Source organism: Monodelphis domestica, chromosome 8 (assembly GCF_027887165.1).
Source record: "Monodelphis domestica isolate mMonDom1 chromosome 8, mMonDom1.pri, whole genome shotgun sequence".
In the NCBI taxonomy this organism is placed as follows: domain Eukaryota; kingdom Metazoa; phylum Chordata; class Mammalia; order Didelphimorphia; family Didelphidae; genus Monodelphis; species Monodelphis domestica.
The window spans coordinates 113,066,625-113,094,557 of NC_077234.1; the positions used below are offsets into that span (position 1 = coordinate 113,066,625).

The 27,933-nt window shown below is 36.2% G+C and overlaps 1 long non-coding RNA gene across 1 annotated transcript; it reads right to left on the minus strand.

Annotated features, from left to right (window-relative positions):
• Positions 1-347: 347 nt before the first annotated feature.
• On the minus strand, positions 348-27,933 carry LOC103094373 (uncharacterized). The gene is made up of 3 exons (XR_471576.3): positions 27,858-27,933; positions 24,204-24,387; positions 348-10,048 (listed from the first exon to the last, which is right to left on the minus strand). It is a non-coding gene; the product is annotated as an uncharacterized LOC103094373 (long non-coding RNA).

Below are 27,933 nucleotides of genomic sequence, written 5' to 3' on the forward strand. Positions count from 1 at the left end.
GTGAGAAGTAAAAAAAAAAAAACCTGATGAGACCAGCTAGGAAAAGCAGAGGCTTCCCTCAAAGAGAGAAACAGTTTTACCCTGAAGGGGAAGGAGAGGAGGTTTGGGACCCCTCCCAAATTAAAAAAAAAACTCAGCCTTAGCCTCAGACAAAAGGCTTTGTTTTCTGTCTACTTTTGATCTAGAGGACTAAATTGGATTAAAAGGCTCTTAAAAAGGTCTACACCCATATCTTTTGTTTTCACTCCCTGACTTTAACTCCTAGCCAGTAGCAAAATCTACTGAATAAAACCAAAATTATAAATAATTAATACATATACATTTATGTGTATATATATACATATATATATATATATAAAAGAATACTAAATTCTATGAAATTTTCATGGCATTTGAAAAATTAGGGACATTAAAGATATCAGAATATCTCATATTTTGGAGCAAGAGAGAGGCAGATTCAAGATGGTAGCATAGAGGCAGCAAACATTCAGACCTCTGAAAACCCTTCCTTATGAATTGCAAACTAAATGCTCCTAGGGGACTGAAAATCAAACCTAACAACAAGACAGAGCCAAGAAACTCTCCTACTGGACTCAACTTAAAAGGAAAGTGCCCAAAAGCTGGAATTTGAGAACATTCCAGTTTAAGGGGAAGGAAGAAGGAAGGTCCAGGGACCTTTCCCCCAACTAGAGCACTAAGCTTCCAGTGGCAGCTGGAATCTCTGGGCAGGCAAAGGTGCTGGTCTGGAGGGAGTAACTTGTGGGCAAAGCTGTGCCTGGCTCAGACTGTATAACACAGACAATGTGGAAGCAGATAGAGGAGAAATGCATAGCTCAGACCTTGAGGCATAGTTGCAGCAGAGGAGGCACTCCATATTGTCCCCCCACCTTTCCAGAGGTTTTTGGCCCCAGGGCACATCAAGCAACCCAGTCAGACTTAATCCCATCAAAGTCTCCAGAGTACTGGGAAGCTCAAGTTCCAAAAGTCTTCCCCCAAGACTGCTGGACTTAATCCCATTAAAGCTTCCAGAGGGAAGAGAAGCTCAAGCTCCAACACCCCTCCCCCACAGAATCAACTGAGAGATTTACTAACAAAACTCCAACAGTGAAGGCAAAAAGAAAAGCCCAAAACCACAAAAAAATGAGATGAGCAAGAGCTCAGGCAACAGCAAGGAGTAAAGAAGGGGTAAATATGAGCAAACAACAGAAAAAGAAAAAAATAAATTTCAATCGACAGTTTCTATACAGGCAATGAACAAAGAGCAAAAGGAACAGAGAAGGATTAGGGAACTCCAAGCAAATAAAAAGAAAACCTAGCAAATTGGATACAGGCTCTGGAAGAATTCAAAATAAAATTCAAAACACAATTAAGAGATGTTGAAGACAACTTTAAAAGCAAGATAAGTCATCTGGAAACAGATAGCAGTGTCTTGAAAGCCAAAATTAATCAGTTTGAAAATGAGGCAAAGGAAATGAAAGAGGAGGCAAAGAAGATGAAAGATTACCTCCAAAGAAAATCATACCATAAGGAGGATGACCAAAAAGACAGGGATGAAATCCAGTCTTTAAGAACCAGAATACAACAATTAGAAAGCTCAAGTTTATTTCCACAAATTTTGAGGCAAGACACAGAAAATATAAAATTTAAAAACAGCAAATTAATCATATATGTAGATGATCTACTCTTGGCTTCAACAGTCACAGAAGCATGTCAGGAAGATAGTAAACCCCTTCTTTTGGAACTGCACAAAAGAGGGCATAAGATCTCAACAAATAAAGTTCAGTGGTGTCTCTCCAAAGTAGAATATTTGGGGTTCATCCTGACTGTGGGTGCCCGTTCTATGTCTCCAAAATGAATTGATAATATTAAAAATTTAAGTGTTCCTATCACTAAGAAGCAGTTGAGAGCAATTTTAGGAGCAACAGGGTTTTGTATACAATGGATTCCTTGCTATGGGGAAATTAGTAAACCCCTTATAGCATTAACAAGGGTTTCAATCCCTGAGCCCCTAAAATTAGAGCCAGAACACTTGTCAGCTCTATCAGATATAAAATAGGCTATCCTGTCTGCCCCTATCTAGGCATCCCAGATTACAACAAGCCATTTACTTTGTATGTACATGAGCGAAGAGGGGTAACTTCAATTGTTTTAACTCAGACTTTGGGGCCTACTCAGTGCCCAGTTGCTTATTATTCAGTCCAGCTGGACACAGTAGCTTCAGGAGCACCACCATGTCTTAGAGGCATAGCTGATACAGCCTTACTAGTGACAAAAACTGTTGATGATCTAGTATTGGGATGCTCATTAACAATTATGTGCCCACATGAGATAGAAGCATTATTGCTAAGGCATAGAACACAGACATTTTCTGATCAAGGAATTACAAGGTATGAAATAACCCTGTTAAACAATGAAAATATTACTCTGAAAAGCTGTACAACTCTTAACATTGCCACCTTGCTTCCAGATTTACCAACTTCAGGAGAACCATTACACAGTTGTCAAACACTAGTGTCCATGGCAGAAAAGTCTCCAGATAATCTCTTGGACACACCCTTAGACAACCCAGATCTGGTCTTATTTACTGATGGTTCTTCTTTTATGATGGATGGCATATGCTACACTGGAGCTGCTGTAGTCACAGAATTTGCCACTGAGTGGTCAGCTTCACTGACCCTCTAATATTAGTGTTCAAGGTGCAGAACTCATAGCCCTGAAGCATGCCTGTGTAATTGCCAAGGATAAAAAGGCAACAATTTATACAGATTCTGGATATGCATTTGGCATTTGTCACTCAGTCAGGATGCTATGGCTCCAGAGAGGATTTTTAACTGGAAATCTATACTGGAAATCAGCTGGAAAATCTATAGCTAATGAAGAAATTATTAATGAATTTCTTTCTGTTATCCAGCTGCCTGAAGACCTAGCTGTAGTTCATTGATCTGACCATTCAGGTGGTACTGACCTTGTCTCTAGGGGAAATGACTGAGCAGACACCACTGCAAAGCTAGCAGCCATAGAAGCCTGAATTAATTTTAACATTGACAGCCACTGATGACTTAAATTTATAACTTTCCTATAATGAAAAGGAAGAGAAAAAATGGAAGCAAAGATTTAAAACAAAACAGATTAATGGAGTATGGGTATCATCTGAAGGAAAACTCCTGCTCCCTAGAAATTTCTATCACCAAATTTGCCAATCTGTTCATAAAAATGGTCACTTTGGTACCCAGGGCATTGGGGACTCTATCAAAAGAGTATGGATATCCCCTGGTATAACTATTATAGCCTCTAAAGTGGGTACAGCATCCTCTGGTTTACACACCTTTTGAGCACCTACAGATAGATTTCATAACAATGCCAAAGGCTGGACATTGTAAATTTTGTCTAGTCATAGTAGATCAACTGACCAGATGGCCGGAAGCATTTCCTACAGTCTGAGCCACAGTGACTTTAGTTGCTAAAATACTTTTAAAAGAGATTATTCCTTGTTTTGGTCTGCCAGCAAGTACTGATTCATATAGGGGAAGTCATTTTACTGATCCTGTTCTAAATCAGATATATTCATGCTTGGGAATAACTCCCAAACTCCATGTTCCATATCATCCCTAGAGCTCAGGCCAAGTTGAAAAAATGAACAGAGAACTTAAAACTATGATTTGCAAATTATGTACTGAGGCACATTTAAAATGGCCTGAAATTCTCCCTCTGGCCCTATTTTATCTTAGAAGCAGGCCCAGAGGAGAAGACCTACACATCTCACCATTTGAGAAGCTTTTTGGACATCCACCTATACAGACTAAGCTTTTCTCCCCTGTATATACATCACTATTAGGAGGAGATACTACGATTGCTTCCTATATACAGGAATTGCAGCATAAACAATGTAAACTCCATGAATCTGGAGCTGCAGTACAAGCTGGACCACTAGACTTTTCACTTCACAACCTGAACCCAGGAGACAAGGTGTATATTAAGAATTTCCAGCATACTGGAGCAACTCAGCATTCCTAGGAAGAGCCATTCCAAATATTGTTAACTATTCCAACATCTATACAAATCAGAGAGAAGGGCACTTGGATTCATTTCTCATATGTAAAGAGATCATCTTCTGTTGAGGCTGATTGACTGCATCCTATCACATGCATTAGAGATAATAATCTATTGACAAGTGAATGCTGTTTTTCAAGAACACATTGAATTCCTGAATTTTTCCCTCTTTTCCCCTTATTTTTATTATTGCTTTTCTTTTATTTTGATTGAAATATTTGATTTTTTCCTTTTCTGATTTCTTGTACTTAAGGTACATACAATCAATATTATTTTTTTATTCTGCAGTAATATAAGTTTAAAATACATATATACTTGCTATAATATTAAGGCATAACCAAAGTTTTAGACTGTGTGAACCTGTCTTTTATTTATAAATGTTATGGGACTGTGATTAATGTTTTGTGTCTGTTTCTAGAAAATGGGATTAAAAAAAGGAGCCCTGAATTCATCTATACAGTGCCATAGAAGCATAGACTTAACCTGAATAGTGCCAAAAAAGAGCACACAGGTCAATAAGAAAGAAACCAATCCAGATAGGATTAATGTTCTTCTAAGTCAATACAAAAGAACTTGAACCTAGTGTGAGACTCGAGACTTGAGATGCTTGACATATGTTAAGACCTAGGACTTCCTTGTATCCACACTCTTTGTGAAATACTCACAGACAAGTACCAAAATTTGGATATCATCCTGGCTCCCCCTATCCCTGAGAATGAAGGTGAAATCAAACGAGGGAATAACACTTCCCTATCACACACAAAAATCTAGTACTTTTTCTCTCTTATAGTATGGCAACTTCCTGTAGTCTTGGCTGCAAATGGGTAAGTGAAATATTACTACATTCTGTCCTACAGAGTTGTGGGATAGAAATTACTTTAATTGGACACTAATAATAGGGCCTGTAGAAATTTATTGGACCCTAATACAAGAGTCTATTATGAGTTTATTCTTGTTTACTCACAATTTTATATACAATTTTATATTTTGATATTTTGATTCCTGATTTTTAATTTTTTTCCTTCTCCCAAAAGTTTAACTTCAATTTTTTTCTTTGTGTTTTTGGTTTTTGTTTCTCTTCTTTTGATAATTGACTCATATACCCCCCATAACTCAACTATGCATCCTGAGCTGAACTGGGTGTTTCTCAACACCCACTTCATGGGGTATATTGTATTTTAATAAAAATTCAAGATTTTGAAATATTTTGTTCGGGAAAGATCTTCAAGGAAAGAAGCTTGCTAACTCCTGTGACCGTAAAAATGCGGGTTTCAAGACTGTGAATTGCCAAAACTGTAAAGATAATTTTAGTGTCTTGATTTTTATCAAAGTAAGTAGTTGCCATGGGAAAAATTCCCAATATTCCCAAATACCCAAGTCAGTTTGGTTTTATGGAGATTTTAATAAGTAGAATTGACGGAATTAAGGGAAGGGAGAGAGACAGAGTAAGAGGAAATAGTAGGAAAAAGGCTAGGGCCTAGGCCAAATGGCTAGATTGTGTCCCAAGCAAAAGTCCAACTAAGTTCAGAGGCCCAGTTACTCCAGCTAGTCTGAGATCCAACTCCCTCTAAGTTGAGAGAGCAAGCTCCTTTTAAAGAGAAATTTCTCTTATGTCACCTCCCTTAAATTTTCACATCTACCAATCACAGTTGACGTTTTCCACAGGACTGACCATTCTTAATTCACATCTTGTTTTGTTAATCACCTTCCCTGAGTAGAATAAAACTTGACACCTCTTGTTAAGCTTGCCCTTTGTAAGTTGCTTGACCTTTTAGTGATTAATTTAACCTTTATAGGTACTTAGCACCCTTTTGTATTAGATCTAAAAAATAGACCTAGCTTAAGGTTTTGGCCTCACTATAAGTAGGAGTTAGGGAATTTTTCATTGTTCAGAAAGGAGTTTTACAACTTTATCTTCCCCTAAAGTATGCCTAAGTACGGGTGGAGTAATGTTAAAATTCCCAATACATTCCTGATCAAGTATCTCCATTGTTAAAATGGGGAATAGCCTTAACCAAATGTTCCAAGGTAGAGTCTGAGCAGTTTTACGATTCACACTCCTAAATACAGAGAATGAACAGTTTGCAGAAAGATGCCTGAAAAACCTACACTACATCATGAAGATCTAGAATGAACTTTGGTTGTGGTTGATTTAACTGAAGGTTATGTATGTATACTCTTATGCCCCCTAATTGGTTTTTGTCAATGTACCTAGCAAACATTGATTTTGCTGTCTTTCTTTCTTCTTTTCCCCTCTTCTCTCTAACTATTATAGTTTACTCTTAGAAGGGAAAATTTTGTATGCACCTGCAGTTAGAAAATTTAGAGGTGTAGGATGATTGTATAGTGATCAAGTGGAGAAACTAGTCCCCCAATCATCATCAGGGGGGATTGTGAATTTTCCATTTTCTCCACCCTGCTTAGTCTTAGAAATTTAGCAACCAAAGGATGTATACACCCTCACTTAAAGATTAACTGTGAGTAGGATGACCTATGACCAACATGTGCTAGCAAGTGACAAATAAGAAACATCTGACAGACCCTCTGAGCAGACCTAACTCGAACTTAAGCTATTACTGGTACATGTGAGATGCAGAAAGTGAAGTGATGTAAAAAAGGCCTATATATTTCACATCACTACCTCTCTCCAGCCTCTCTTGCAGAGAAATTGGGCTTGGCAGCTTGGGGAACTCCTAGAGGCATTCTTAGCATGCCTAGTGAGTGGTTAGGCTGATTCCTCCTTTCCTTTACCTCCTAAAACACTGTCCTCCTAGGAAACCCCTCATCTTGGAGGAGCCCTCCTGGCTGGTAGCCTAGCTAGATTGAGAAGGCCCCTTGGCTAAGGCCTCTGAACTCCTGACTGGCTCAGCCGGGACTGGAGCAGGTTAAATTCTCTTTCCTCTCTCTCTCTTCTTCTTAATTTCTTCCCTATATTTTAATTAAACCATCATAAAAATCCCAAACTGACGAGTATTGTATTGGGATTGAATTAATCCCTGGCGACCACTAGTATAATATATTCAGTCAATAACCCCTAATGTTATACCTTACAGGACACTGCATCAAAGGATACTATACTACTGAAATGGTTAACCATAGGGCCAAGACAACACATGGATCAGTAATAAACTACTAAACTAGAGAGGAAAAGATTTGGAGGTCAGGATAACAAATGACAGAATTATGAAATCTTAGATTTGGAAGAATTTTAGATTTTTCAGTTCATCAAATGTCCAAATCCTATATCTTATCAATAATATCTTGATATTTAGTCTCAGTTTGAAGATCCTCATCAATGGAGAATTTGCTTTTCCCAAGAGTCCATTTATGCATTTTAAAATAGCTGATTTAATTTTGTAGATGGCTTACTGATTTTGAACCCAAATCTTACTCTAAATTTTACTGGTTGATTCTAGTTCAGGCCTCCAGGACAAAAGTAAAATAGTTTAGTCTCTTTAATGATTATGATTCCAAATATTTGAAGTCAGCAATTTCACCTACTTTAAAACTCTTCTTCTACAGTTTCATATTTCTAAATTCTTTCAGCTATAATCATCATAATATGACATTATGGTGATTCTTCTCATGTGCTATAAATGTCTTCTAAAGAGTGATATCCAAAATTGGATTTGATGCTATAGATATCTGACCATAAAAATGGCAATGGGTATTGTCTCATTTATAGGTAAAGGATGAGTAAAAGGATAGGAGCAGAAAGACCATATTATAATGAAAGGACATCATATAATTAAGATCATAAGATAAAGGGTCTTGACAATCATCTAGTCCAAAACCTTCACATTATAGATGTGTAATCTGAGGCTCAAAAGAGTTAGATTATTGGCCAGTTAGTGAGCAGTTGGTAAGCAAGAATTTAAGTGTTTACTCTTTTCCAGGCACCATATTAAATGCTGAAGAAGCAAAAGAAGAGTAGGAACTATGAAAGGTCTCCTAAAGAGAACATAGGATATGGAATGTCCTATGCAAAAAATACCAAAAAGGATTGGGTTGCTGGCTCAAAAAAGTGTATGTAGGGATTAAAATGTAAGAACATGGGAATGGGTGGAGTTCCAATCAAATCTTTATCCTTCAGATTCAGCATAATTTAGTTTAAGAATAAAATAAAATGTTATTTTTATATCACATTCCCTTTCAGTTAGAGAGTAAAGAAATTCTAAGTTATGGTGTGCTCTCCACTGCAGATGACTGAAGTAGAAGTTAGAAAACTAGAAAGGTTCTTAAAGGCTATCCAGTCTTAGCACTTCCCTGGTGGGTGAGTGACTTGCCCGAGTAGATAATAAATAGGAGAGCCAAGAGTCAGAGTCTTCTTATAGTGACTTTAAATTCATTGCTCTTTCACTGAGCCACATTGCCTCAAAGTTTGAAGTCAAGAGACTTTGGGGCCCTAAAACATAGATGCAATAAACATATTAACAATTACTCTAGCTTTCACAATAAGCAAAAAAACAAAAATCTTGTTGTTTATGAATCAATGTTGACAGAGGTACTATACAAGCTCCTCTTCCTATTCTTCCACAAAAGCAAGCTGAATTTCTGAGTTCATGATTTACTCATATAAAGGTATAGTCTCCCCATACCTACAATAAGATATTTTCTTTACAACCAGACCTTCTTTAAAATATATATGTACATATATAAATTCTGAAAAAAATTACAGTACATAATTGTGGGCATGGCATTCAGTTTTATTTTCCATTTAATCAATACCTTAATTATCTATTTAATTTAAAATTTGAAGCATTGGGTGGATTTAATGTATTTATTGCAAAGTTGTTCTATTTTGTTCTTCTAAATCTTTTAATCTTCAAGTTATACTCTACATTTAAACAATCGATTGTCTAAAACCAATTTCTTTTTATAGAAGTGTACAATAAATTAAATGAACTTTGCAATGAGCTAAAACACAGAATATATTTTGAATTTTAAATGAAATTCTATGATCCCATAATAGTGTTTCCTCAGAGACAAAAATTCAACATAATAGTCATTGAGCCCTTAAGCTCATTATTCAGGCAGGACTATATAAGTATTTAATATCATTTTTAAATTCAAAGAAATACACTGACATTTCTGTTGCTAAAAAGGGTATTTTTGTCTTTGTAGTAGCTGAAATTATTTTATATGCCTTTTTATATTAATCTATTTTCATTTTAGATTGAAACTGCTTAAAGTGTTTAAATACCAAGAGGAACCTTAAAATAGTGATCTGTGTTTGAATGTCATCTCTTCTAATTACTGTCTATGTGACCTTGGTCAAGTCATGATTCTTTACTTACCCTTATTTTCTTCATCTGTCAAATGAGGGAACTCAATGAGATGATCTTTAACTCTTCTCAGATCTATAAACCCTCCAGTTATTAAGTTTTTACTCTCTATTAGGTACTATATTAAGGGACTGAGAATTCAAAGAAAGACATAAAAATGGCTCCTGTCCTAAAGGAGCTCATTATATAGATGTTGTTCACTGTATAGATATATAATGCTACTTTTAAAAATCTTTTTCTAAGAGACTAAGTCAGAAGACAAAATTCAAATCTCTGTTTTGACACTTATTAACAATTTTACCATAGGAAATTTATTTAACCATATAGGGTACCAGTTTCATCATTTTATAAAATCATTTCAAGAAAAGTAAAAACAAAACAAACAAAAAAAACCTTAAGGAACTATAAATTATTAATTATTTCAAATATTTTAATTAACTTCCTTCTCCTTATCTAGGCCAACTCTTTTGCCATTTCTCACCAGTTTGAGATCTTCTATATTCCTCAGTCATGCTCCAGAATTTCCTCAACACAACATATAATTTCAGTGCTGGAATTCACGTTTCAGAATTATTCTCGCTTCCTTAGGGACCCTCTCCCTGATTTGAGTTTGAAGGCTTCATTAGAATTTCCATTTAAGGACTTTGGGGTAACCGTGCAGGCAGTCTAGATGTGGATTGCTTCCCCTCCTCACACCCACTGATATAGATGACCTGAAAAGATGCCAAAAAAAATCTTCATCAGAACGAAGGGACTTTACAGTAAGGCACAGAATTGAAGGTTCGTGGGACTTGGGCATTTCCACACTACAAGGGAATGAAAAAGCTCCCACCCAAACTTGAGCTGAGCTACCCTACCCACCCCCCCACCCCACCTATGGAGTCAAAGTTAGAGCTAGCACATGCCAGATTCAATGAGTGAGCGGGGGGCACCTCTGGAACGAGAAAGGAGCAGCTCTGGGTCTTGGGAGCTGACTAAGACCACCAAGGATCTACCCCTGAGAGCAGTCACACTCAAAAAGCAGGTGGGTGGGCAGGGGAGCTCAGACCTTGGGCACTCAGAGCCAGCGCACCAGAAAAATCAAGTGAGCAAAGTGAACATCTAGAGCAAGCAAGGGGTCACCTCTAGGTCTTGGGGGCTGACCAAGACCACCAAGGACCTAGTCCTAAGAGTAGTTACACTTGAAACACAGGAGGGAAAGCAGAGGAGCGCAGACCCTGGGCAAAAGCCTTGCTCCTTAGTTCAATACACAGAGCCTGCTCTCCTCACTCAAATTTCTGACTGGAAAGGGAAGGAAAAATAATGGCAAACAGAGGCCAGGAAAAACTTCTCAACACCAAGAAAAACAAGAAGAAGGGGTTGACTTTGGATAATTTTTACAGAGGAAAAATACGGACAACAGAGGAAATAGCAGAAGAGGAAATCCAAATAAATGCTCCAAAACCTTCCAAAAGCAATGGAAATTGTCCACAAGCTTTTGAAGAATTTAAATTGGAGCTAATAAAAAAATGGAAGCCTTCTGGAAAGATAAATGGGAAATTATTCAAAAAGAAAATGAAAAAAATTATAGCAGAGACCCAAAAAAATTATAGCTGAAAATCAAAAGGTTAAAGCAGAAAACCAAGCCTTATAAGTACAAGAATTGGGCAACTAGAAACCAATGACCTTGCAACACAGTAAGAATTAAAGCAAAGTCAAAAGAAAACATAAAATATCTCACTGAAAAGGTGACGGATCAGGAAAAGAGAGGAAGGAGAGACAATTTGAGAATCATTGATCTGCCTGAAAAACCAATAATGAACAGAAATATTGACATCATACTACAAGAAATCATCCAAGAAAACTGCCCTGATGTTATTGAACAAGGGGGCAAAATAGACATTGAAAGAGTTCATCGTCTATACTAAATCCCCAAAAGACAAGTCCCAGGAATGAAATTGCCAAATTCAAGAGCTTTCAAGCTAAGGAGAAAATTCTACAAGAAGCCAAAAAGAGACAATTCAGATACCAAGGAGCACTAATAAGGATTACGCAATATCTGGCAGCTTCCACACTAAAGGACCGCAAGGCTTGGAATATGATATTCAGAAAGGCAAGAGAATTGTGTCTTCAACCAAGGATCACCTATCCATCAAAACTAACTATATACTTCCAGGGAAAAGTATGGGCATTCAATAAAATAGAAGATTTTCAAGTATTTGTAAAGAAAAGGCAAGAAATAAGTGGAAAGTTTGAAATCAAAACACAAAGATCAAGAGAAATATGAAAAGGTAAATAAGAAAAAAAGGGAAAAGGAGAAAAATGTTTTTTTTTCTTTGTATTCAAACTCCCTTCTTCAAGGGCTACAATTAGATCAAATGATGTAAATCACTATATGGGGAAAATGTTATTTGTAACTCTCAAAAACTGTAGGATGATATAAAAAAAGAGAAAGGGGGGAATCAAAGAGGGTACCAAGAGATACTTGAAGAAAAAACATAGAATAATCTGTTTCACACAAAGATACACATGGTGAGGGAAGGGGAAGATTACTCTTATAAGAAGGAGAGGAAGAGAGTGCTAATAGAGGTTACTTAAACCTCACTCTCAGAGAAATCATTCCCAAGAGGGAAGAATCTTAAATAGGATACTAGCAAAAAGACTCCAGCAAGTGTTCAGGAGGATTGTTCACCTTGATCAGGTGGGATTTATACCAGGAATGCAAAGATGGTTCAATATCAGGAAAACCATACACATAATTGACCATATGGTCTACTTAAAAAAATCCTAGAGAATCAACTAAAATCCTGGTGGAAATAATCAACAACTTTAACAAAGTTATAGGATACAAAATGTGGAAAGGAAACTAGACTAATAGTTGGTGGGGGAAGGGACAACTGGGAATGGTAATTGGGTCTTGTGACTAGCACTTCCTTTCTGCTGGGTTGAAATGACTTCCTGGTGTTGGAGGAGGGAGGCGCTGGTTCAGCCCAGTCTGGTGTGGTGTGGCTTTTCTTGGTTCAGCCCAAAGATTCAAGCCCAATTACTTCTGAAGGTCAGAACTGTTCTTGTTTGCTTTCTATCTACTGCTAGGATTCTGAATTAGACTAAGCAGGACTGATATAGAGTAGACAGGAGTGGGAGAAACCCTCCACCAGCCTCTGGGCCTGGCCTTAACTCTGAAGCTGAGGAAAACCTTCAAATCCAACTGGTTATTAAACTTTATATTATTTGAACTCTCAGTCAGATAAGTGGGCTATCTTTTCTGTGCATAGAGGGAGCTGAACTTCAGTTCAATCATTTAAAGACAAACAGACCTTATTGGACCCCTGCTGCTTCCTCTTGGCAGGTGGCATCTCCCTCCCTTGCCTCACCAAGCAATATTCCGTCTCTCTCCTCAACTCCTCCATACTCCCATACAAACCTCAATTTATTCCCCATTTTTCCAATCCTCCATTTCCTTTCCCAATAAATATTACAAAAATAAACCCACATAAGTCATCAGCATTTCTATTTATCTCCAACACATCTCAGCAGTAGGAATTAGAAAGAGAAATTCCATTCAAAATCACCCTAGATAATATAAAATACTTAGGAATCTATCTGCTGAGACAAACATAGGAGCTATATGAACACAACTACAAAACACTTTCCACACAACTAAAACTAGATCTGAGCAATTGGAAAAACATTAACTGCTCATGGGTAGAACAAGCTAACATATTAAAAATGACCATCCTACCCAAACTTATCTATTTATTTAGAGTCATTCCCATCGAACTTTGAAAAAAACTTCTTTATGTAATTAGAAAAAACCATGACAAAGTTCATTTGGAAGAATAAACAATCAAGGATACTCAGGGAAATAATGAAAAAAAAAATACAAAGGAAGGTGGCCTTGCAGTACCAGATCTCAGACTATACTACAAAGCAGTGTTCATCAAAACAATTTGGTACTGGCTAAGAGACAGAAAGCAGGATCGGTCGAATAGACTTGGGGTAAGTGACCTTAGCAAGACAGTATATGACAAGCTAAAAGATCCCAGCTTCTGGGACAAAAATCCACTTTTTGATAAAAAACTGCTAGGAAAATTGGAAGATGGTGTGGGAGCGATTAGGCTTGGATCAACCACTCACACCCTACACCAAGACAAAATCAGAATAGATGAATGACCTGAATATAAAGAAGGAAACTATGAGTAAATTATGTGAACACAGAATAGTATACATGTCAGACCTTTGGGAAGGGAATAATTTTTAAAACCAAGGAAGACTTAGAAAGAGTCATGAAATATAAAATGAATAATTTTGACTACATCAAATTAAAAAGGTTTTGCAAAACAAAATCAATGTAACCAAAATCAGAAGGGAAATAACAAACTGGGAAACAATCTTCATAATAAAAACCTCTGACAAAGGTCTAATTACTCAAATTTAAAAAGAGCTAAATCAAAAAAATCAAGCCATTCTCCAATTGATAAATGGGCAAGGGACCTGAATAGGCAATTTTCAGTCAAAGAAATAAAAACCATTAATAAGTACATGAAAAAGTGTTCTAAATCTCTTATAATCAGAGAGATGCAAATCAAAACAACTCTGAGGCATCACCTCACACCTAGCAGATTGACCCACATGACAGAAGAGGAATGTAATGAATACTGGAGGGGATGTGGCAAAGTTGGGACATTAATTCATTGCTGGTGAGGTTGTGAATTGGTCTAATCATTCTGGAGGGCAATTTGGAACTATGCCCAAATGGAGCTAAAAGTCTGCCCTTTGATCCAGCCATAGCACTGCTGGGTTTGTACCCCAAAGATATAATAAGGAAAAAGACTGGTACAAGAATATTCATAGCTTCATTTTATGGTGGCAAATATTGGAAAATGAGGGGATGCCCTTCAATTAGGGAATGGCTGAACAAATTGTGGTATACCTTAGTGATGGAATACTATTGTGTTCAAAGGAATAATAAAGTGGAGGAATTTCATCGGAACTGGAACAACCTCCAGGAAGTGAAGCTAAGCAAAAGGACCAGAGCCAGGAGAACATTGTACACAAAGACTGATACACTGTGGTACAATCAAATGTAATGGACTTCTTCATTAGTGACAACAACATCCTGAACAACCTGGAGGGATCTATGAGAAAAAACAGTCCACATTCAGAGAAAAAACTATTGGAGTAAAACACTAAAGAAAAACCAATTGCTTGAGTACATGGGTTGAGTGGGATATGATTGGGGATGCAGACTCTCAATGAACATCCTAGTGCAAATATCAATAATATGGAAATAGATTCTGGTCAAGGACACCTGTAATACCCAGTAGAATTGTGTGTCAGCTATCGGAGGGGAGGGGAAAGATAGGGAGGGAGGAATAGAAAATGATTTTTGTAACCAGTGAATAATGTTCTATATTGACCAAATTTAAAAAAAATAAATTAAAAAAAAAGAAGTTCCATTTAAAGGAGGAAACCCACATCAGCCATCTATTCCTTTTTGATCATGTTATCTCTATTATGTACCCACTCTGGGTACTTTCTTCTCCATTCATTGCCTATTTCATCTCTCTTTTATAGTCAGTTACCCAATTATAATGTATGCTCCTTTAAAGTAGGGAATATGCTTTTACTTGTATTTACATTCTCAGCAGTTAGCATAATGCATGGCACAAATAACTATTTAATAAATGTTTGTAGATTGACATCCTTGGAATTTAATTATAATACATGAAAGCTTTTAAAATCTCAAATGTGAAAATAATGAAAGTCTGAAACATGATGTTTATTCATCATTTTGCAGCAAAAGTTTGTTTTTCATCAATTTATATTCTCCAATGAGATAGAACATAATATCCTTGTGACTTAGAATATAATCTTTAGGAGTTGCTGTGTCTAAAACATTCGCTAAAAATCTGTCCACTTGGAGATGAGCTTCTTGGAAACTAGCTCGTTTTTAACATTCATTCAATGGCCCACTAAGTCTGCATATTCCTTTCAAACTAGTTAGGACTTAGCAGAGTTTGTCTTGCATTGCTATAGTTTTATATATATATATAATCCATGGTGTAGTATAGTGCTGGGCTAAGAGTTTGAAAAGCCTCTGTTAAAATATACCTGAGTTATTTTGGGGGTAGGAGGTCTTATTATTTATTTATTTCAGTAAAATGTTAAAACATTTTTGACAATTGTTTTCTGACATTTTAGGATTCAGATTTTCTCTCTTCATTTCCTTCCTTGGGGCAGTAAATTGACTGATATAGGTTATACCATTGTTTTCATTCAACATACATTTCCAAATTCCTCATGCCAAGACAAAAAACAAATATTGCATACACTATTAAAAACTCATGAAAGAAATGAAAGTGGATGATGGCATATTTTGATCTGCAACCAGACACCAACAGTTCATTCTTTGGCTATGGGTAACATTTTTCATCTTGGGTAGCTTGTGGATATCTTGGGAACTTGCTTTGCTGGTAATAGTTTAGGTATTCACAGTTGATCATCTTGTAATATTTCTGTTACTGTAGACATTGTTCCCCTGTTTCTGCTCACTTCACTTTTAATCAATTCATATGTATTTTTCCAGGTTTTTTTCTGAATTCATCCTGTTGGATGGCATAGTAGAGCAGAGAAGCTCAAAGTCATCATGATAATACTCTTCAACCAATATTAAAATATTACCACAGAACAAATACAGGAGTGAAAGGACAACCAAGGAGAGAGAGTGAAACAACTTTCAAGAAAAGAGTAGCCAGAGAATATCTGGGGCATTGGGGTGTGAGGCTAGTACAGTCAGCAAGAGGCTACTGCAAGGATTGAAGAAAAAGATAAGAGCAAGCCACATATCCCAACCCCACATCTGCTGTTCCAGGTTCAGAACCTAATCCCAAGTCAATATCCTGACCCTGAGACCCTGACTCTGCAAATAGAGGTCCAACAAATTCAGACCCCTTGAAATTCTACACCTTTTATGAAGTCTGGAATCCCAGCTCAGCAAAGTCTGTCCTGAATTGGGTTAATCTGTGTTGGCCCAGAGCAAAGCCAGGAGTCCCAGTCTGGGCCTGTGACAAGGACATAGATCCCAGTTTGGGGTAGTTCAAGGACTTAAAGGAGGCCCTGATCTTTTTGTTGAAAGCTCGGGGCAAGGCCTCTGGGACAGAGCAATAAACTATATGCCTAATAAAATCATGTATACAGTGAGACCAAAAACTTTCACCTGCCCCTGAGGCTAAGGAGTCCCTGACCTAATCAAGCTCAGAGTAAGACCAAATGCTTATGCACAAACCAGAGGCAAGTTTTTATGCTACCAACATCTAATGGGTTAATTAAATCAGCAGTTGGAGGTGGCCCTCAGAGCTCCCAGACCCCAGGCCATCATACCATGTTGGAAGAACTGAAACTAGAAGAAAACCAGAAACAAAGCTAAGGGTAGCATCAAGGAAGGACTGGAGTTTTAGAGAATACCCTAACCTCCCAGAGAACAGAACCTATCTATAAAAAAGGAAGGAAAAATGAGCAGACATCATAAAAAGCACCTAACTGTAAAGAATAGGGGCCAGTGAAAGGCGAAGGTGAAAGCAAAACAAACAAATGCAAAGTATAAAAGAAAAATATGGATTAGACACAAATTCTGGAAGCACTCAAAAAGAAAAACCAATTAAGAAAGGCAGAGGAAAAATGGGGAAGAGAAATGAAAGCAATGCAAGAAGACATGAAACAAATGTAAAAAAAGACCCAAAAGCTGACAGAGGGAAATCTGGCCTCAAAAATCAGAATCAAACATCTAGAAACTAATGATTTCATGAGACATAAAGAAACAATAAAACAAAATCAAAAGAATGAAAAAACAGAAGAAAGCATAAAGTGTCTCATTTAAAAAACAACTGACATGGAAAATAGATCCAAGAGAGACAATTTAGGAAGTATTGGGCCACCTGAAAGCCCTGTTCAAAAAAAAAAATTAGAAATCATAATACAAGAAATTAGCAAGAAAACTGCCCTGATATTTCTGAACAAAATAGAAACTGAATTCATCCTGTTAATCATTTCTTGTGGCATAGTAATATGCCATTACAACCAAATATCACAACTTGTTTGGCCATTCCCTAAGTGATAGCAAAGTCTTTAGTTTCCAATTCTTTGCCACTACAAATAGAATTGTGAAAAAAAATATTTTTGTATGGGAAGGTCCTTTTCCTTTGTCTCTAATTTCTTCGGGATACAGATCCAGTAGTGGTATTGCTGAGTCAAAGTGTATGCAAAGTTATCAAGATTTACTCGACAAATTATTCATGGGTTAACAATCCAGGATGAGAGAAATGATTCTGGGATTACAGAAGGATCAAATTGACAGACTGACAGACAGACATGTAGAGTCCTCCTGCTGATCAGTGACAAACTTTAATGATTTGGGGGTACATACTGTGAATCTTAAAATTGCTCAGACTATATCTTAGAAGATTTGGTTGAGCTATTACCTTATTATAACAATGGAGGTACTTGGTCAGGAATGTATTGAGAACTTTTAAAATTACTCCACCCTGCTCAGACAGTGCCTTAGGGGAAGATATAAAGTTGTAAACTCCTGATTGAACAATGAGAGTCCCTAACTCATACTTATAGTAAAGCTAGAACCTTAAGCTAGGTCTATTTATAGATCTAATACAAAAGGGTGTTAAGTATCTATAAAGGTTAAATTAATCACTAAAAGGTCAAGCAACTTACAAAAGATAAGCTTAACAAAAGAGGTGTGGTAACCAGAGAAGGTGAGAACTAAAGAGTGATGAGAATTAAGAATGGGCAGTCCTGGGGGAAAAAGCCTCTACTGTGATTGGTAGATGTGAAAATTTAGGGGAGGTGACATAAGAGAAAATTTCTTTAAAAGGAGAATTTAGTTTAGTTTGGTTTTAGTTCAGTTTGGAAGCTGAATTGGAGCTCTGAACTCAGTTCAGGAGTTCAGTGGAAGACTGGAGCTTGCTTGAGACAATCTTGTGGTGAGTAATAAAGACTGACTGGCTCTCCCTTAGTCTCAGGACTAGGTCATTTAGCCTAGGCCCTTTCTACTATTTTCGCTCTCTCTCTCTCTCTCTCTCTCTCTCTCTCTCTCTCTCTCTCTCTCTCTCTCTCTCTCTCTCCCCTTCCCTTAATTCCTTCATTTGTATTAATTAAAATCTCCATAAAACCCAGCTGACTTGGGTATTTTCATATTTGGGAATTTTCCCATGGTGACCACTTAATTTTAGATTTAAAATCAAGACACTAAAAATTATCTCTACAGTTTGGCGGAAACCTTTACAATTTTGGCAATTCACAGTCTTGGCAAACCACATTTCTGTGGTTACAATACTTTATAGGGGAAATGATGTAGGCTAAGGGATTAGGTAAGCCTTTTGCAGGGACAATGGTTAGTAATGATTTACAAGATGGAGACAATGGATTTAGATTACCTCAGTGGCTCTAACCAGAGTTTTCTATAGGATAATAAATCAATGGTAAGTATGTAACCATCTAATATAATTTCTCATAGAATTCCTGCATCAGTAATTTCTTGGAAGGACATTTAGTATTTGGGGAGGAATTAAATTAAATTGTCATGTTGGGGAGGTGTGAAGCTACATGTCTGACTACTTCTAAACTATGACTGTGATTTTACTGGGGCCTACACAAAGTTTTTTAGGCCTTTGAGCCTGATTCCATTTTGCTCTCCAGAATGGTAGTATCCATTCATAGTTCCACCAACAGTGTAAGTATCCCAATTTTCCCACATCCTTTACAACATTTGTCATATTCTTTTTTGGTCATGCTTAGCCAATCTGATAGGAGAGAGGCAGTAAAACAGAGTTGTTTTTAATTTGCATTTCTCTAAACAATATTGATTTGTACCATTTTTTCATATTACTGTAATTTTAATTTCTTTCTCTGAGAATTGTCTATTCATATCCTATGACAATTTATTAACTGGTGAAAGCTTTACATTCTTATAATTTTAGCTCACTTCTCTATATATTTGAGAAAAGAGGTCTTTGTCAAAGACATTTACTATAATTTTTCCCAAAATTTATTTTTCCCCTTTTACTTTTATTTGCACTATTTAGTTTACCTTTTTAATTCAATGTATTCGAAGGGATACATTTCATTTTTCTTAATGCTTTCTATATCTTGTTTGGTTATAAATTCTTCCTTTAAATAGAAGTCTGATAGGTAAACGTTTCTGTGTTTCTCTAATTTGTCTATGGTATCAACTTTTATTTCTAGAGTAAGTATCTATTTTTACTTTATTGACTTATTTTATGTGAGATATTGATCTATTGCCTAGTTTCCCTCATGCTGTTCTCCTTTATTCCTAGCAGCTCCTTACAAATAGTAAGTTCTTTTCCTCAAAGCTTGGATCTTTGGGTTTTTCTAACACTAAATTCCTTTGGACATTAATTACTGTGTATTTCTTACTGTAATAGTTAAAGGAATTGTAGAGGATTGAAGATGTACAAGGGATAAGAAAGGTTTTGTAACAGGGAATGGAGGAGTTGTAGGGATAGAGAGAATATGGCTTCTGGTGAGGTAAAAGGAGAGAGATATCGCCTGCTGAGAGGTTATCTTTTTAAAATGGGGTTCCTCAGAAATAGGCCAAATCTGATCCCCTAATGGGAGATCTTCTCTATTGAGTGTTGTTGAAGATACCCCAGAGCAGGTATGCACGAACCCCTTGAGGGACAAGCCTCCCACCAAGCCCCCCACCAACATTGCCCAGCAGGGATCCAATAAGGATTGTTATGGTTGAATGGCTGTCCTCAGGTTCAGCTCCCTCTATGTTCCCTTGAAATGACAGTCCTCTTATCTGATTGCGGTTTATTTAAATAAAGATGAAGTTTAATAACAAGTTTGGGTTGTGAAGGTATCAGGGAAGAGGGAATTGGGATTTCCCTAGATTGGGGTTTGAGTCTCTCTCAGCTTTTGAGCTGAGGCCAGGCCTTGCAGGCTGGTGGAGGATTTCTTTTATGCCTGTCTATACTAATCTATGCTAGCTTTTCTTAAGTCTAAAGTCTTTAGCAGTAGTCAGCAAGAAGAAAAAAAAAAAGTTCTGAATTTCAGAGCTGGTTGGGCCTGTCTCTTTGGGATAACACCCCTAAAGAATGGCCTTACAGTTCAAACCACTACCCTTAAACCCTTGTGTTCGATGACACAATCACAAGAATCCAGGTAGAGCACACAATTGGGAAAATCCAGGAATAGAGGTACTTCTATCCAGAGACAGGGAAAGAGGCTCCTTCCATCCAAGGGCCAGGAAAGAGAACCTCTAGACCAACTGCCACTCTCTAAATTCTCCTCCCCCCACCAACTGTCATTCTTGTCAATATCTTCTCTCTAATATTCCAACTGCTTTTTGTTCCATCTGAGTGGCAGAAAGTCCAGAGCTTGATTCAGTTTTCCTTTGCTCATTACCTAATCTGTTCCATTGATCTACCATTCTATTTCTTAGCCAGTACTAGATTGTTTTGATGATCATCATTTTTTAATATATTAAAATATGGTATGTATAGACCTCCATCCTTCATTATTTTTTCATTGATTCCTTTGATATTCTTATCCTTTCATTCTTCCACATTAATTTCATTATTTTTCTAGCTCTATGAAATAATTTTTGGGTATTTATTGGAATGGAACTGAATAAGTATATTAGTTTAGGTAGGATTTTCATTTTTATTATATTGGCTTGGCCTATCTATGAACAATTAATATTTTCCCAATTATTTAGGGCTGGTTTTGTTTTTGTGAAAATTATTTTGTAATTGTGTTTATATAGTTGCTGGGTTTGTTTTGATAGGCATGTTCTCAGGTATTTTATATTGTCTAGAATTATTGTGAATAGAATTTACATTTCTATATCTTGTTCTTGGAATTTTTTTGTGTACCTCAGATACTTAATAGATGAATGACTAGAAATGAATCACTCAATCTCTCTGGGACTGTTTTCTTATTTATGAAATTCAGAGGTTGGACTTCATAACCTCAAAGGTTTCTTTTACCTTCAAATTGATAATATTATGAGTATAATTTCAGTGAAGTTATTTGAGACGTGAAATAATATTATATTATATATAAATAATATTATATTATTATATAATAAATTATATTTCTATTTCAAGAATTATATTAATTTACTTCCAAGAGAATAATCATTATTCTTTGTGTTTTATATATAAATAGACTGAAATACTAAAATTTTTCCTTATCGATACAATAGAATAATTTTAATAGTCAATGACAAAATCAGGTTGTGTTTTTTGTTTAGCATAGATGAGCATTTATCATTTATGCATAGTATAATACTAAATACATTTTGAAATTTAAATACTTAGGATAATCCTGAAAATTGACATCAAATTCCTAACATACTTAAGCTTTAAATGAAAAGCCCAATAAGGCCATTTAATGTTGGAAGTAAGATGAAGTCATAAAGAAATATCACATAATTACCTAGGGTTACTTTTTTGGGAAATATGTCAAATTATTCAAATTATTGACATCCTGTAGCATCATCACCACCATCACCATGCTTTACATTCATATAGCACTTTAAGAATCATAAATTATTTTCTTCACATCAAGTATATCCAAGCATTCCTCCTACCATTCCTTCAGTTACCACCAAACTACCTTCCATAATGCCTTCCTCAGAGCTATAATTTCTCAATAGAATTCAATGGAATATTATTCCACCACATTTATACATCATAGACTCTTGACTGATTCATTCAACCTAGACTTAGTCATCTACCCCATAATGGGAAGTTATTTTTGTTCCTTTCTTGAAAACAAATTTTGATTGAGACAAGGAAAATAGAATTAGTTTGGGTCCTTGAGCAAGGAAGCAGTGACATTAAGAGGAGTACTAAGAGGCATACAAAATGAAAAGAGTCAGAGGGCAGAAGACATATCATCCACTTTATATCCATTGCTGTACCCCAAAGGAGGATTCTGTAAGGCCCTGAAATGACTTAACTATCATTCCAAGGGTGCTATTGGTGAATAGGCAGAATAAAAGGAAGTTAAATTAGAAAGCTGTACCTACTCCAGCCTAGTTTGCCTATGTAAAATTGTACAATGCTGAACCTCCATTGAGTGGTTTGTAGACAAGGCCTTCATTTGCATGCATATATGTGTGTTTAACATTCAAATTCCTTCACTTCTATCCTGAATCACAGCATTTTAAGAATATACATAAATAGTGGTGCAGCAAACAATTAGAAACTTCTTAGCACTGTTGGTGTTCTTTTTCCTCTATTTGTGACACTTTTCATAACAAATGTCAACCATAAATGAGACAACTTCAGTCCTTGTAGCAGATTCAAGTAGTGTTAGAAATAGTGGCAGATGGGAAGCCCACTTTTGACATGGAGACTGAACAGCTGAGGGGAGTTTTCAAGACATCGGGTTGCTTTGGTGTTTTCATACAGTGCAGAGAACTGGATGGGGCAGCAACACATTTGATTCAGCTCCAGAAAAAGCAAACTTCACACAAGGGGGAGTGAAAAATGGATCAGAACCAATAACACCTGCCAAGTATTAAAAGCCTGCTCTTGCATGCCAGTCACGAGACCAGGGAAAGAAAGACATATTCCACAGGGTTGTACAGACTTACTGCAGGGCAATTTGGACTCACATTTATTTTTCCTTTTTCATCTGATTACTACTGGCCATAGAAGAGTTTAAATATAATGTGTTTAAATAAAATCAGATGAGTAGGGTCAATTCCAGGTTGTCATTTAAAATTATTAATCTGAAATAAACTTTATCCTACTTGAGTATAGTATAATAATGTTTGTGTGCAAATGTAGTTTCAGTAATTGTCCCTTGCACTTCAGGACTAGTTTAGGGCTCCAAATTGCTGATCCCTATTTTTTTCCTGTAAGAAAATTAGAGTTGGAGTTATAGAAGACAATTCTGGAGTACTGAACTTTTTTTAGGTATACACACACAGATAAGGTAGCATCATGAGGAGATTCTGACAGACAGAAGTTGACATAAAGGCTCTTGTTGACAAGATAAATATTGAAGAGTTTCTTCAAGGGAGTCAGAGATGAGGAAAAATGGAGGTGGTAGTCTGTCATGAGCCACTTCTTCTGATTTGTAATTTTATACAAGTCATCTTGGAACATGTGCCCAAAGCTAACATTGCCCACCTGCCCTTTCCTATATTTGAATAAGGGATTTCTAGCATGTGGCCCCATCTAAATTTGTTTCTCCAAAGAACATGCCATCTGTTTTGGCAGAAAGATTGCTTCACTGCCCTATGAATTTGCCAGAATCCTTCTTGCTTCTGTGACTTTGCTCATACTGATGCTCTCACCAGGAATGTCCTATTTTATGACTATAAAAAATTTTTAAATTCTATAAAAAGTTTTAAAAAGAAGCCTTGTCACTCCTTAATCTAGTCATCTTCCCATGTTTATTCTATGATAGTATAACAACAACAAAAACAGTAACAGTAACAACAACCCCTCAAAAACAACCTACAGCAGGAAAAAGGACATAGGTAACAACAATATGAATGCAAGCCAGGGTGATACACAGTAGGAACAACTTTTTTCCTCAGATCATTTTGATAGCTATAAAGGACTGTCAAGAACTCTGAAATGTTGGAAAATTGGGCTTTGATGACATCACTGATTGGATTAGTATCCTGGTTAATATTATGTAACTACTAGTAAGAGTAAAAGAAGTAAGCAGGGCAGTATTTTGTTGCAGGCTGACTTTACTTTTCCATTTTGGAGATCAGCTTGAAATAGAAATCAAAGGAGCATTTGATACGCCTTCTTATTCTGGTACCACTATAGCAAAACAGACAAGAAATACTGATAGAAATACTTCAGGACAGGTGGCACTTACCATAAAAGTGAGTAAACCAAGAATATACATTAATTCAGATCTTATAAGCAAGGGCTTCCTCTGCTTGTTGTCAATATTCAAGCCACACAACAATGGATTGCTGACCAGTACAGGATAAGAAATAACTTCATCTCTAAGACTGGATATGATGTAGTAAGAGAAGCTACTAAGGATTTCCCAACACCTAATAACAAAAATGTTGAAAAACCTGAGGTCAATGAAAATAGATATTAATGAAACTAAAGAAATATAATTTAACAGAGAAACAAATGTCAAAAATAACACTGATGTCTCACCTTATTTTTTAAAAGATACATGCATTTTAGACTGGATTTTTAAGTTTTTTTTTAAAGTTTTCATAATGAATTAAACTATCACAACAACTATACTAAATAGTATTTTTTAAAACAGCATTTGCTAAAACAACCATGAATGAACATATCCTTCAGCTAAAATTAAAATATAAATACATTTCAAGACTGGTGTACCACTGTATAAATGGCAACAGTTGCCATGGTAAGACACAAAGGTGGAGAAGAGCTGTTGAGGAGTAATACTAAGGATAGGATGAAAAACCATCATAGTAGAAGAAACTTGATAGAATCATTAAAGATCTTTAGAAAACTAATGGAAGATTATATTAATATATTACCAGTATAAAAAGTAGACAAGCTAAATGCTAAATTATTCAACTAAAGGCAACCAATAATTCTAGACTCTTAACCAGTAATGATAATCACTAGGTTTTCAAAATATAATAGGTTAAAGTGGTACAGATGATAAAAAACAATTCCTCATCAATCAAAACCTTTATTAAAGATGCTTTAGAAGCAAAGAAAATAAAGAGGAGAGGGAAACATCTAATATAAAAAATGTAGACAATATCTGGTCATTTTTAAGAAATTAGAAGACCAAAATGACAGAAATAGAAGTCGGATTAAATACAGAACAGAAAATTCACACATTATTAATATAATTAATGACAAAACAATAATGCCAAGTCAATGGAAGTAAATACAGGCTTTCCTGCTTATCTATAAGGTATTACATATATAAAGACAGCTAAAATCCATCACTATTGCCACAAGCAGAGCATGATAGCACATGAATTACTAGTCAGCATTTTCCACAGCTGTAAGCATTATTCTGTTTTCCTTAATAGAAGTTATCTTTCAAAATTAGACATTTTAACAGGAAAAGAAGAAATTAAGAATCTCAGCAAATTATCATAAAATGAAATGATAGAATTTTGTCTATTAGTGAATGAGACTCAAAAGATACGTGAATATTGTTCAACTTTACAAAAAAAAATGAAAAACTCTTACCTTCTGACTTAGAAATCAATATCAAGTATTTTTTCCAAGACAGAATAGTGACAGGGTATAGATAATTGAGGTTAAGTAATTTGCTGAGAATCATACAGCTACAAAGTTTCTGAAGCTAGATTTGAAGCAGGACTCCTGTCTCCTGGTCTGGCTCTCTATTTACCCAGCCACCGACTTACCCCTGTATTATTTAACTTTGCATGCCAACTTTATAAAAATTGACTGTGCTCTCGGACAAAATTATTTCATGAGTCATTCCAGTGAAACAAAAACAAATTACCTAAATTAGACTTTGTGGTATGCCGATCAAACCACCAATAGACTAATTAATGGAAGCAGACAAACTAATAACAATATTCATGTAAAGGAAATGTCAAGATATCAAAGCTAATAACGAAACAATGAGAATAAAGAAGGCATAGTGTTACTAGATCTCAAACTATAGTAATCACTATTGCTATTAGCTACTGGTGAAAACATGGAAAAGATGACCAAAGGAACAGGTTAATTAAGTAAGTTGTTTTTCAGTCATATCTAACTTTTTGTAACATGATTTGGTGTTTTCTTGGCAAAAATATTGGAGTGGCTTATTATTTCCTTCTCTATTTCACTTTATAGGTGAGGAAACTGAGGCAAAACAATTTTATGAACCTGAGACTAGGCTAATAACCTCTTTTATGTTTTACAACTCCCCGGTTTTTTTTTTAATTAATATATTTATGTGGAATATTTTTCCATGGTTACATGATTCATGATTTTTCCCACCCCTTTGCTTTCCCCCCTCCCTGAGCTGACAAGCAATTCCAATGGGTTATACATGTATGATTGTTCAAAACCTATTTCCATGTTATTCATATATGCAACAGAGTGATCAATTAAAGTCAACATCCCCAATCATATCCCCATTGAACCATGAGAAAAATTAAATGTTTTTCTTCTTCTTTTCTACTCCCACAGTTCTTTCTCTCTATGTGGTTAGTATTCTTTCTCATAAATTCCTCTGGATTGTCCTGGGTAATTGCATTGTTGCTAGTAGAAAAGTCTAATACATTTGATTGTGCCATAATCTATCAGTTTCTGTGTATAAGATTCTCCTGGTTCTGTTCCTTTCACTGCATCAATTCCTGAAGGTCTTTCCAGTTCACATGGAATTCCTCCATTTTATTATTCCTTTCTGCACAATAGTATCTGTGAATTTTAGATTTACTCCACCCTGCTTAGTCTTTAGAATTCTAGCAACAAAAGAATGTATACACCCCCACTTAAGAATTAATTGTAGGGGAGGATGGCCTATGACCAGCATGTGCTAGCAAGTGACAAATCAGAAACAACTGACTGACCCCCTGGGCTGTCTTAAGCAAAGCTTAAACCACCATTGATACATGTGAGACACAGGAAGTGATTTAAAGAATTGCCTATATATTTCTTGTCACTTCCTGTGATCTTGCTCTGTGGTGTTGGGAACTTTTGGTGGCATTTGGCATGTTTGCAGTTTGGTAGACTTCGGCAGTGGAGGTCACTGGGAGGAACTCTGTAGGGTGGTCCAGGTGATGCCATTTCCTTGAATCTACCTTGGTGAGCGATTAAGGCTGACTCCCCCTTTCCTTGACCTCCTGAAGGCACTATCCTCTGAGGAGGCCCCTCATTTTAGAGGAGGCCTTGTGTCTGGAAGCTGAGCTAGATTTAATCTTCTGAGAAGACCTGTTGGCTAAGGCCTCTGAACTCCCCTTGGCTTAGGCCAAAGCAGAGAAAATCTTATGCCCTTTCCCTCTTCTTCTTATTATTAATTTCTTCCTTCTATTGTAATTAAACCACCATAAAAATCCCAATCTGACTTGAGTATTTTATTGGGATTGAATTTTAATCCCTGGCGACCACTAATATATTATATTCAGTCAACAACCCTAAAATTCTCCCTTAACATATCCCATCACCATCAGATACCATAATTTGTTCAGCCATTCCCCAATCAATAGACACCCCCCCATTTTCCCATTTTTTTGCCACCACAAAGAGCATGGCTATAAATATTTTTGTCCCATTTTTTTTTTCATAAGCAATCTTGGGCTACTTTAATTTGCATTCTTAGTCTCTTCAACTCTTACTAGCCCAGCCTGTTCAATGTGTTTTGAAAGGGGTGCCTGTCTGAGGGAGAACAGGTGGGATAGAAGCTCTGGAAAACACAACAGTGTCTTGTCAGAAGTAGCAATCTCCCACTCAGTCCTGCACCCACAGTATATCATAAAATTGTTCAAGGTTTATACAAAGATTAAAACCTGACTTCAACCTTTGACCATTTTCTATAAAGGTTAATTTGGAGGATACCCACCTCTTCAGGAAAACTGGAACATGATGGGATGAATGTATCAGGATGATGTCATTTAACCTGAGGTCTACATTTTCCT